Here is an 11,038-nt window from a genome sequence, read left to right as displayed (position 1 = left end):
GATTGTAAGTGCTATGTTTTAAATCTAGCACCCTGTGTTATCAAATTTTGTAGTGACAAACCACTTGAGAGTGATTGACTTGTTTAATAGATGAAAAGTTCACCTTCAAGTTCGATAGATGGAAAGTTTACCTTCATTCGAAGATAAGTTTCAAGCCATTTACATCAACATCAAGGTGCTACTTCTACTTCAAATCATAGTGCATGTTCAACTGCAAATACAAGATTAAGTTCATACAAAAGACCGAGTGCAAGTGCGACTTCAAATACTGGTTCAAGTCCAAATGCATTACATAATAAAGCTCATGATCAAGTACACAAGCTCAAGTTCAAGTTTATAAGATCAAGATCAAGTACACAAGTTTCAAGCTTCAAAGTGTACAAGATAAAGCTTCAAAGTACCTCAAGTATACTATCTACCGAAGTGATCGAATTGACAAGTTCAATGCTCACATTTAAGGTATATGTGACCCTAGAAAGACCTTAGGGTTAGGTCATTCTTATTGCATATTGAATTTGGGTCACTGTACTTATTTTAGGCTTTGTTTCGACTAGCCCTAGTCATACTTTGACTAATACAGGCACTGGCTCGACTAATCTAAGGTCTTTCTCGACCAGTCCAGAAATTAACTTAAAATTTCGGATAAGTCTGGTATGTCTTCAACCAATCGAGCACCCTGCTCAACCGGTTGTGGATACTGGCTAGGCCAGTCGAGTAGGGCTTGACTCAAAGTCTAGCAAGTTATTTGAGCCCCACTCGACCACTCGAGTGCCATGCTCGACTTTATTCGATCGCGCCAGAAATTTTAAAAATTGGTTACTGCCACGACTAGTCAAAGCATACCTTAGACCAGTCGAGGGAATCGAATTTCACCCTATAAATAGAGGACTTTTCTCAGCATTTGATATCAATTCTAAGCTAAATCAAGCCTCCTCTCTGAGAGCTAAGTCCCCGCTATTATAAAACTATTGCTCGGTAATTTATGATTCTTTTATAGCTTTTTTTTATTTTCAATTTCTTGATCTCTTGTTATTCAATTCTACTTATTAGAAAGAGAATTTTGATTTACCCTTTTGAGATCCAAGAAATTGAATCAAGCTAGCCTAAGGTTAATTTTAAATTAAAAGTCATTTAGACCTAGAACCCTTTCATTTGTGAGATTGAACATTGAACATCTACGCCTTCAAAGAAGTGGTTCTACCGGGCTACAACGAAGAAGAAGAATCTTCAGATAAGTATATTTCATGTGGTTTGTAAGATTGACAGAAAATCTTTGGTTTTGACTGAGATAGCCAGAAAATCTCAGTGTGTAGGGTTTTTAATTGTGGTAGCCCATTGAAAACACAATTGTAAAATTTTTAAGGTGAACCTTGGAAAACTTTCTTTCATAGTGAAATCCAATATCCCGTGGGTTGTGGATATTAGAAGCAGAGTAGGTGTGGCTGGTTGAGAACATTTGGTGTACACACGGAACCACTATAATATTCGGAGTTTGGATGATGATGATGATAATGATGGTAATGTATGTGATGTGGTGAATGCTGCAATTTATTTTCATGTACATATGGTGAATGTTGTAATAGCTAAATTTATTTCATTTGTCTTTGGTATTAGTTTGAGTTTTTGATCCTTACTAAGTTCAAGACATCAGGTTGTCCTACCATAAACTTTGGTTTTTGGTGTAAGTTTGTCCTTTGAACGAAGTTTGTATCAACCTCTCAAGACTAGTGCATTTGAGGTTGCTATTTATTTCAGCTATCTACATTTATATTCTGCTTTTATTTTTTTATTTGGTATAGTCCTATTCATAAACCCCCCCCCCCCCCCCCCCCAACTGAGAGCTCACCCTTTTCACATAATATATATTGTATAGCCTTTGTACGGTTTGTTGTATAGTTGACCTCCATTATTTATATTTATTATGATATTAATATATTGATGTAATATATCTGTCACACATATTGGGCACACATATGCGCACTCTATTAAGGTTCATAAAAAGCTTAGCACACTATTTAACATATGGCTTATTATAGAAGGAAGCTATTGGAGATGTTGGAGTACACTCATTGTTTATGTTTTATATATTCTGTATTTATTGTATCAGCATTGTACCTTGAACTATTAATTAATGAATATATATGTTGCTTATGGAGTTCCTTAAATTATGCTTGGATTCATAAGTTTTCCCTAAATCCCCCTGTGGGATTCTGCTTTCGAATATTGACGCAAGGTAGGAGCCAAAATCGAGGTACTATGGAGGCTACCAACACCGAATATGTTCTACAATGAATGGGCATCGAAAACCAGATTTGGGGCGTACCAAGAGATGGTATCAAAGCATGAACTTGAAATCTTCCTACAGGTAACCACTAGTTGGAGAACATAGAAACAAAAAAACTAGGGTTCCCGATTTACAAACCTAGTTGGAAACAGGATTTTCACTTGGAGAACGTAGAAACGAAGAATCTCAGGATCCCTGAATTGAACTTAGCCAAATTATGGTTCCTGGTTTGGAGAACTTAGAGATTTTAAACTCAGTACCTTGATTGTTTTATTTGTAAAGTTTGTGTTTATAAGACCCGTATCCTAGACCGTATCGTTCTGTAGGTTCCCGCAATCTTTACAGTCGAATTCCGGCAACCTTCAACCCTTAACCGGCATTTGCGCGCGACCCTGATTCACATGCCGTCAACCCGAGTCGACTCAGCCAGAGACTTGTACCCTAGTGACCGCGCCGTCACCACGGTTCTGATGCCGCGTCTCGCGCTCCGAGGTGATACCCAGGCCAGGAGATGTGGGCCCGCATTCAGTTCAAGGAAAACGCCGCGCGTTGCAAAATCCAAGAGAATCTCTACCGAATGTCACATCCATCAATCAATCAATCCCATCAAAGGTTAAGTACATGTCAAGTACACATCACCTCATACCCATCCCCAAGCAACCTCCAAAGTCAAAAAGTTTCTTACACAACTTTTCTTACACCAAACAACCCCAAAGTCAGAAAGTTCTTACACCCATCACTCACCACATCCATCACTCCATCACCCATCTATCTCTCTCATTTTTACAACCCCCTCTCTCTCATTTTTAAACTACTTTCCTAAGCAAGAGAAAGCATCACACGTCCAAAGCTCTCCCAAAACCTTCATGAGAAAAATTTGTATGTGGCCCACTTCCTCCCCTCTCATCTCCCATCTCAAACCATCAAAACTCCATCATCTTCCATTAGAATCGAAGCCAAGGAGCAAATGAAGCCTAGGGAACAAGAAGGAGATGGTGGGTGATTTTGAATCTTTGTCTTTCATTTCTTTTTTTTATTTAAGGGTCCATATATGTGGGACCCATCTTGATGTATGCATTGTAACATGAGGGACCCATAGTGGCGGGGTCCCTCCACCACCGCCGATACCTCTCTCTCTTTCTCTCTCTCTCTCTCTCTCTCTCTCTCCCTTCTTCTCTCTCTTTCTCATGTATTATGGCCCCCACTATGATGTATGATCTATGTCGTCCCATCCATAGGGCCCACCTTGCTGACCGTCTATGGGTGGGCCTGGATGTAGGAGAAACACAAATATCAGATTGATCCAAGTCTGGTGGGACATGTCCATGTGGGACCCACCCTGATGTAGCGTTAAATCCATAATATCCAGTGTCCCTGGATGCTGGCTGTGGTGGCAGTGGAGGGTGGTCTGACGTGGGACCTAAATCCATAGCTAAAGTGGTAGGCTGAATGTAAGATACCTCATTTCAACACTGGGGTCATTCCCTACTAGGAGTGGCTAGCCGTGAAGTGTGAACGTTAGTGGGGTCCATGAGACCCATCCATGCCGTCCATCCTATTCCTTGGCTCATTTTAGGCGTTGAGCTGAAAAATGAGGCCAATCGGATAATCAAGAGGGCCATACCATAGAAAACTATATTTTCTACCGTTCAAAGCTATTAAGACCCACCTTACTGTATCTACACCCCAAACATGCCGTATATTGGACTTGTTTAGTGTGTTTTGAGCCCTAGAATCCATTGGATGGAGTAGATTCTCAAGAAGCGGGCCCCACATGTGAAAAACTTCAGCAAATAAAAAAAAAGACATGCATGCCTACTGCAGCAGGCGCTGTTACGCCGTGGACGAGGAATGGGCAGGGACTGTGGGTCCCAGCCACTGGCCCCACCGTAATATATGTTTTGTATCCCACCATCCAGATGGCTGGACGGTGGGCCCTCTATGGTATTTATATGACATCCAAACCGTTCCTCCATTTGGTGAACGTGGACCCCAACTGCTATGTATAGTTAGTCCAACTGTCCATCCTTTTGGCAGGCTCATCTCATGACTTGAGGCAAAATAAAACAGATCTACTTATTAGGTGGGCCACTGCTGTTAATAGTGGGGCATTGAACATATACCATTGAAATCCCCTTGTTATCACAGAAGTCCTGGATCAACGTGAAATTTGTTTTATCTCTTAATCCAGGTCTGAATGACCTTATGAACAAGATTGGATGGAAAATAAATGTTGTAGAGGGCTTTGGGGATTTTTATGGTGGAGATCATTTTCACCAATATTCTTTGGAGTGCAGTCCAGATAACCTTTCGTTATAATTTATTTGAAATGCTCTTAAATGATCCCTAAGGATAGATGAATGGGTAGATGGTGCAATCCACTTGATGTATGTTAGGCCCCTCTTTGTGAGGTGTATTTGGCCCATTTGATTCGGCTCATTTGAATTGGCCCATTTGGTTGGCCCATTTGAGTCGGCCCATTTGATCGGCCCATTCGATTCAACCCATTAACTCGGCCCATTTGATTCGGCCCACTTGGTCGGCCCATTTGGATCAGCCCATTCGAATCGGCCCATTTGATCGGTCCATTCAAATCGGCTCATTTGATCAGTCCATTCAATCGGCCCAATGCGATGTATGTAAGGCCCATGAGCGAGGCCCAATGTGATGTTTGTGTGGCCGTTACATTGTATATGGATTCTTTATGTAGGCCACTCCTTGGGAGCAATGTTGGTTAGATGTCCACATTGATGGGCAATGATGGTTAGATGTCCTCATTGTGACCTTCCCTTAGGCCTTGTTAGGCCCATTCTCTTTGTGGGTTAACCCAAGTAAGTGGGCCCCATTCGCCGTATGTGATTAATCGACTTCGATTACCGATTCTGATTTTTGATTTCGATTATGAGTATATAACAACATAGCATCATGATACATGCCCATACGCATCATCTACATGCTTGTGATGAGATGAGTGATTGATCATGGCACATTTCTTCGGGCAGATTGTTTAGGGGCTCCCGGGTAGGCGATGTTGCCCACATGAGAGCGCGGTACGCGCAGGATTACTGAATGACTGGATAGTGTAGTTCATACATTTCGTATCGTGTGACATGATTATTATATGCCCTAGCGACATCAGGGCCGTAGCCGCGATAGGCGTATCGTGGTTGGCAGGATTGGATACCGAAAATCTTATTCTACATGGGGTGCTATAGATATCTCTAGGTAAAAGTCCTTAAACCCTTATGGTACTAGGAAGTTGCTTCAATGTCTAGACCGAATGGGTGCATGAGCGCAGAGTGCCGATTACTAGAAGGCCACGCTTTCCACTGTGTCGTGGTCAGTTGAAAGGGGGTGCGGCCTTACCCACCCGAAAGGAGGGGCAAAGCTAGGTTGAGTTTGACTAGCTTGAGGAATGGGTCCGCTATCGACGAGCTGAGTCAGGTGGATAGTGAGGTCTCTTCCACTCGCCTTATTGCGCGCGATGGGGCGGTAATCCGGTTTGTAGTGTACTAGACCCCGGTTCTATTCTAGAATTAAACTGTATTGATATGTGGACTAAGATGAGGAATTGTATGCTTGAGTTGCATCTCGCATCACATGGCCTTGGTATGGCCGACATCATTCATGCCTTGCATCACATAGCCTTAGTACGGCTAATGGTATTCATGGATTCATCTGCATATTCCGCATTACTCTAATACTACATAATTGTATTACTACATTGTGCACACACTTTCACCACCCTCTAAGCTTTCTATAAGCTTATGCACGATTGTTGCGTGCAGGTGACGTTGGACCGCATCACTGCTGAGGCAGGAGCGTATAACAGATCATCTTGGAGCTTTTTGTCCATTATCATTGTATTTTCATTTATGCTCATTGTACTTACAAAGTTTTTGATCATAGTGGAAATGTGATAGAGTTTTTGGTTGTTGTTTGTAGGTTATGCCTTTGGTTATGCTTATTACGAATCAAACTGATGTTGAAAATCCTCCTCGTAACATCCTAGGATCGGAACCTGGCGAATGGGCGTTGAGAGCCAAGAATGAGGTTCTACGGAGGCTGTCGGCGCTGAATTCGGCGATCGAAAATTTTGTGAGCCCGGTTTCCGAGTTTGGGGTGTGACAGTGTTAGCATACCTCTACCTGATATGATTGTTGTTCACTCCCCAAGTATAGGGTTGTGATGTAGTAATAAACTCGGTAAGACCGAGGTCGAATCCACAGGGACTGAAACTTGTACGCTTCCTGAAACTAGGTAGAAATAAAACTAGACTAAGATGTGATCTAAACCAAATAGAATTTAGAAAGTAATTGTGGAATAATTATCTAAAACTTTAAGGAATTCAGAAGAAGGAAACTAGGGATTCAGAGGATCCACTTGTAGAGATCAGGAAGATCTTATGCTTGCATCAATGTTTATGGAATTTAAACTGAACTTACTTGATCTGGTTTTCAAGAGATGAAAGGTATATGAATTAGAATGGATTCCATCATCTAACCATGCCCAGGAGACAAAGCAAACAACAGGATTAAACTAATTACCAACCACTCAACAATGTATGAGGATCAGGAAGGGTACTGTCATCCAACCATGCCCATGGAGCAATGATGAACAACAGGGCTTCCTGACTTCATAAACATAAAAAAAAGAAAGAAGTATTCAAAGCCCTTGCAATCCCATTGTAATTTCAGTCACAACAGACCATTAAAGGCTAGGAAAAATATTCCTTTAATAATTAAATATATCAAATTCAGTTTAGAAATTTGGATTAAATTACCAGCATATAATGGAGTCTCCCATCTCGCTATAGGCTTCACCTCTTAGCCCTAGCTAAGAGGTTTAGCCACACATGATATGGGCTAGATTATAGAAAAAGAAAAGAAAAACCAGAACCGTGCCTTGTCCAGCTTCTGCTCCTCACGTGCCAAACTATTCCACGTTCAGCCCTTCTCTCTCCGTCACATGTGCCAGCAGCCACGTTCCAAAACAAAACCGAGCCTCCCCCACGTGCAGCAACAGCAACTCCCTTTTTCTCTCCCAGCCGTTCACAGCAGCAGCCGTAGCTCCCTAAAACGAGGCTGATTCTCTTTCCTCACTTCCGTTCCGTTCCGTCCTCCCCTCAAACCCAAGACCGGGACCTCCTTTTAAAGATGAACAGTCTCCTCCGAGAGCTGCTGTCGAGTCCCGAATGGAATAGGTTGCGGAACCCGTTTTTATGCAGCCAGCTTGCATACGAACACAAAACAGTTTGCGTTTGTATGAATTTTGAGATGGAGGAACGTCCCAAACTCCGTTTTTTTCTTCTTGGTTGGGGTAAAGACCCACTTATAAGAATTTTGGACGGTCTGGATCACTAATCCGACCCTGATAATGATCACAGAACGGACCACCGTGGCCGATTTTCACGGACGTGCGTCCCTGCGTAAACAGGGTACGCTGTGACAATCGATGGGCCCCACAGTATGGTTTTTAGAGAAATCCACCCCGTTCATTGGGTTCCTGGCGAAAAAAAAGGCTGGAAGGAGTGGTTTTGGTCAGGTTTTAGTGCGGCCCACTGTATTTTCTCCCTACCGTCCGTCCTGCGTTTGGACGGTTAAAATCCGATCTACGCTTTCTTCTGCAGTTCTGCCACCTAGGAGTTGGTTTTGATCATCCTATGGAATGAATGTACGGTCCAGATCAGCTTTCTGGGGAGCGAGGGGGGCCCACTGATGAAAATCGGACGGACAGCGTCCGTCCGCTGTTGCCGCGGAAGAAGGAGACGGGTCAGCCCGTCTTTGACAGGGCTGACCGTCCGGTGCGGCGCGGGCAGCGGTGCACTATGTACACGCGATGTACATGTGGAGTCCACTGAGATGTTTGTGAGAAATCCGCTCCGTCCATCCGTATTGTCAGCTCAGATAACGCATTGGGACCAATTTTCAAGTACATCTGGATAGCGGGCGGGCCCAAAATCAATGGTTTTATGGGCTGATATGTCTGTTGGGCCAATTCCACAGCGATCCAATGGATGAAATTTTACGTGTACGGTTCATTTATGGTCTTTAGGCCACGTATGGAGTCTCGAACTGATTGGATGGTGGGAACCTTATGATCTTGCATTCTGGACACTTTTCAGGCCGCTTGAGCTTCAATTCCTCGATTTTCTTGGATCCCTGGCGTGCAAATCTATCGATCTTGGTCTCCTAGGGTCCGTCCCATGCTTTGGTGTCATTAGAGCGTTAAGTCCATGCTTTAAGCACCCTTTTCGGTCCAAGCTCGTACATACACTCTGCATTACAAATACAATTAAAGCAGGCTATTAAACGGTATCATGCTTGTAAATCCATGCAATAAATGGGTCTGATATGTAATATTTGACCCTCAACACAACCCCCAACCAGCATTTTGCTAGTCCCGAGCAAAGTATGCGAAAAATAAGTTGAGAATTACAAGTGAATTTCTATGAACTCAAGTGGTTTTGGAAAACAATCCAGATATTTAGAATTCAACAATTCATGAATGTTGGGCCTTACTCTCTCCTAGACTCAAACACACGGTAAACTTCGTAACCAAATTCAAAGTATTAGTCCCTTAATTAGAAATAATCCTAAACATTGAGTTCCACAGGTGTAAAGTGTAATCCCAACTTTCAACATTAATATTCAATTCTTTATTTCAGGATATCGTTGGTAATCAACAAGAGAATTCATAATAACCAAAGCTTGCCTCAAAGATCATCTTTTCATTCCTTTAGCTTTTTTTTTTTTTTTTAAAAAAAAAAAAAACTAAAAACCAAGAAAGGGATTAAGTCCTCACCTATAGGGAGCAAACCTATAGTGAAGATTCTTTGCCTAACCTTTTTCAACGGTATCTTTTCCGTTTAATTGATCATGCCGGGCAATTGTTCAAGTTGGTTCCTTCTATGCTTACTGAACACCAAATTAACCCTTCAGTTTCAAACTGAAATCTTAATGTGTAAGCGAGATGTGACATGTGAAATCATGACTCAATCAATGTTTACAACTTCTAATCATGGATTAATAATTAAACTTAACTGTGAAATCTAACGAGCAACTGAATCTAAGGGCAGTAAATCACCAACATTCCATATCCTGTAATTCTAAATCAAAGATGGTTGTCAAATCACTTTGAATTCTCCAGAAAGTCCAGAAAAAATTTAAAAATTTTCACAATTTTTTTTGCTCAAGAAAATACTGATTAGGTAACCCAATCTCCCACCCCCAACCTAAAAGCTACATTGTCCTCAATGTAAAAGATATGAGTATGGAATGCACAAAGGACAACAAAAGTAAAGAAAAAGTGAAGGGAAGATAGTACCTGGATGATGAATCGTGAGAGACTTTCCAAGAGATCGCAGCATGGAATCCAGTCAACACGAGAGAGAAAGTAACACAAAACTAATAAAAATAAAATCCTACCTATACCACTTTCGCAGGTGCTCTCGATTGCATTTAGCGCATGCAACAAGCCTTTAAACCCCTAGGTTACCCCTAGTGGACGAGTTGTAGTCTCGTGAGGGTTTGCAGTAATGTTACCCACAAACATTGAACTAGCTAGGAGAATGAAATAAGTTGAAAAGCTGGGTTGCCTCCCAGGAGCACTAAGTTTAACGTCTTCAGCCAGACCAAAGCAACTACCCTAATCCTATGAAAGCGATAAACCTACCTATACCTCCATCAGACTAGGAGATCAGTCCTGGTAAACAGGATTAGTCAGAGGCATGGACATGTCCTCTGAATCAAATTTCTCGATAAATGGCTTTAAACGATGTCCATTTACTTTAAACTCCTTGCCATTGTCGGGATCTCTTATCTCGACGGCCCCATGAGGATAAGCAGTAACAACAATGTAAGGGCCGGTCCAACGAGATCGAAGCTTACCCGGAAAGAGATGTAATCGAGAATTATACTAAAGGACTTTCGGAACAGGCGTGAATGATTTTCGCAGAATACGTTGATCATGAAACGCCTTCATCTGTCCTTGTAAATTCTCGAATTCTCGTATGCGTCGTTCGGATTTCTTCAAGTTCATTCAATCAAGTTTGCGTAGCGAGCCAGCGTTGTTCAAATTGAAATTTAGATTTTTGATCGCCCAGTAGGCTCTATGTTCCAACTCTACAGGCAAGTGGCAAGCCTTCCCATAGACGAGTCTAAAGGGAGACATTCCAATAGGGGTTTTAAAAGCAGTACGGTAAGCCCATAAGGCATCGGTTAATCGAATTGACCAATCCTTACGGTCAGGGTTAACCGTTTTCTCCAAAATGTGTTTAATTTCCCTATTAGAAATCTCGGCTTGCCCACTTGTCTGTGGGTGGTATGGGGTGCTCACCTTATGAGAGATACCGTATTTCTTCATTAAGCTCTCGAATGGTCTATTACAAAAGTGTGAGCCCCCATCACTAATGATGGCTCGAGGCGTTCCGAATCGAGAAAGGATGTTTTCTTTTAGGAATTTAATGACCGTGCGATGGTCATTCTTTCGACATGGAATCGCTTCGACCCATTTAGTGACATAATCCACGGCGAGCAAAATATACAGATTTCCAAATGATTGGGGGAATGGTCCCATGAAATCGATGCCCCAGCAATCAAACGCCTCAATGATAAGGATGGGATTCAAAGGCATCATATTTCGACGGGACAACGCTCCCAATTTCTGACAACGCTCACAAGCTTTGCAAAACTCATGAGTGTCCCTAAACATAGTGGGCCAGTAAAAGCCACACTGCAGAATCTTGGCCATGGT

Source organism: Magnolia sinica, chromosome 7 (genome assembly GCF_029962835.1).
Source record: "Magnolia sinica isolate HGM2019 chromosome 7, MsV1, whole genome shotgun sequence".
Taxonomy (NCBI): Eukaryota; Viridiplantae; Streptophyta; class Magnoliopsida; order Magnoliales; family Magnoliaceae; genus Magnolia; species Magnolia sinica.
The sequence above is the reverse complement of the archived record's forward strand: the minus strand, read 5'-3'. Positions refer to the sequence as shown.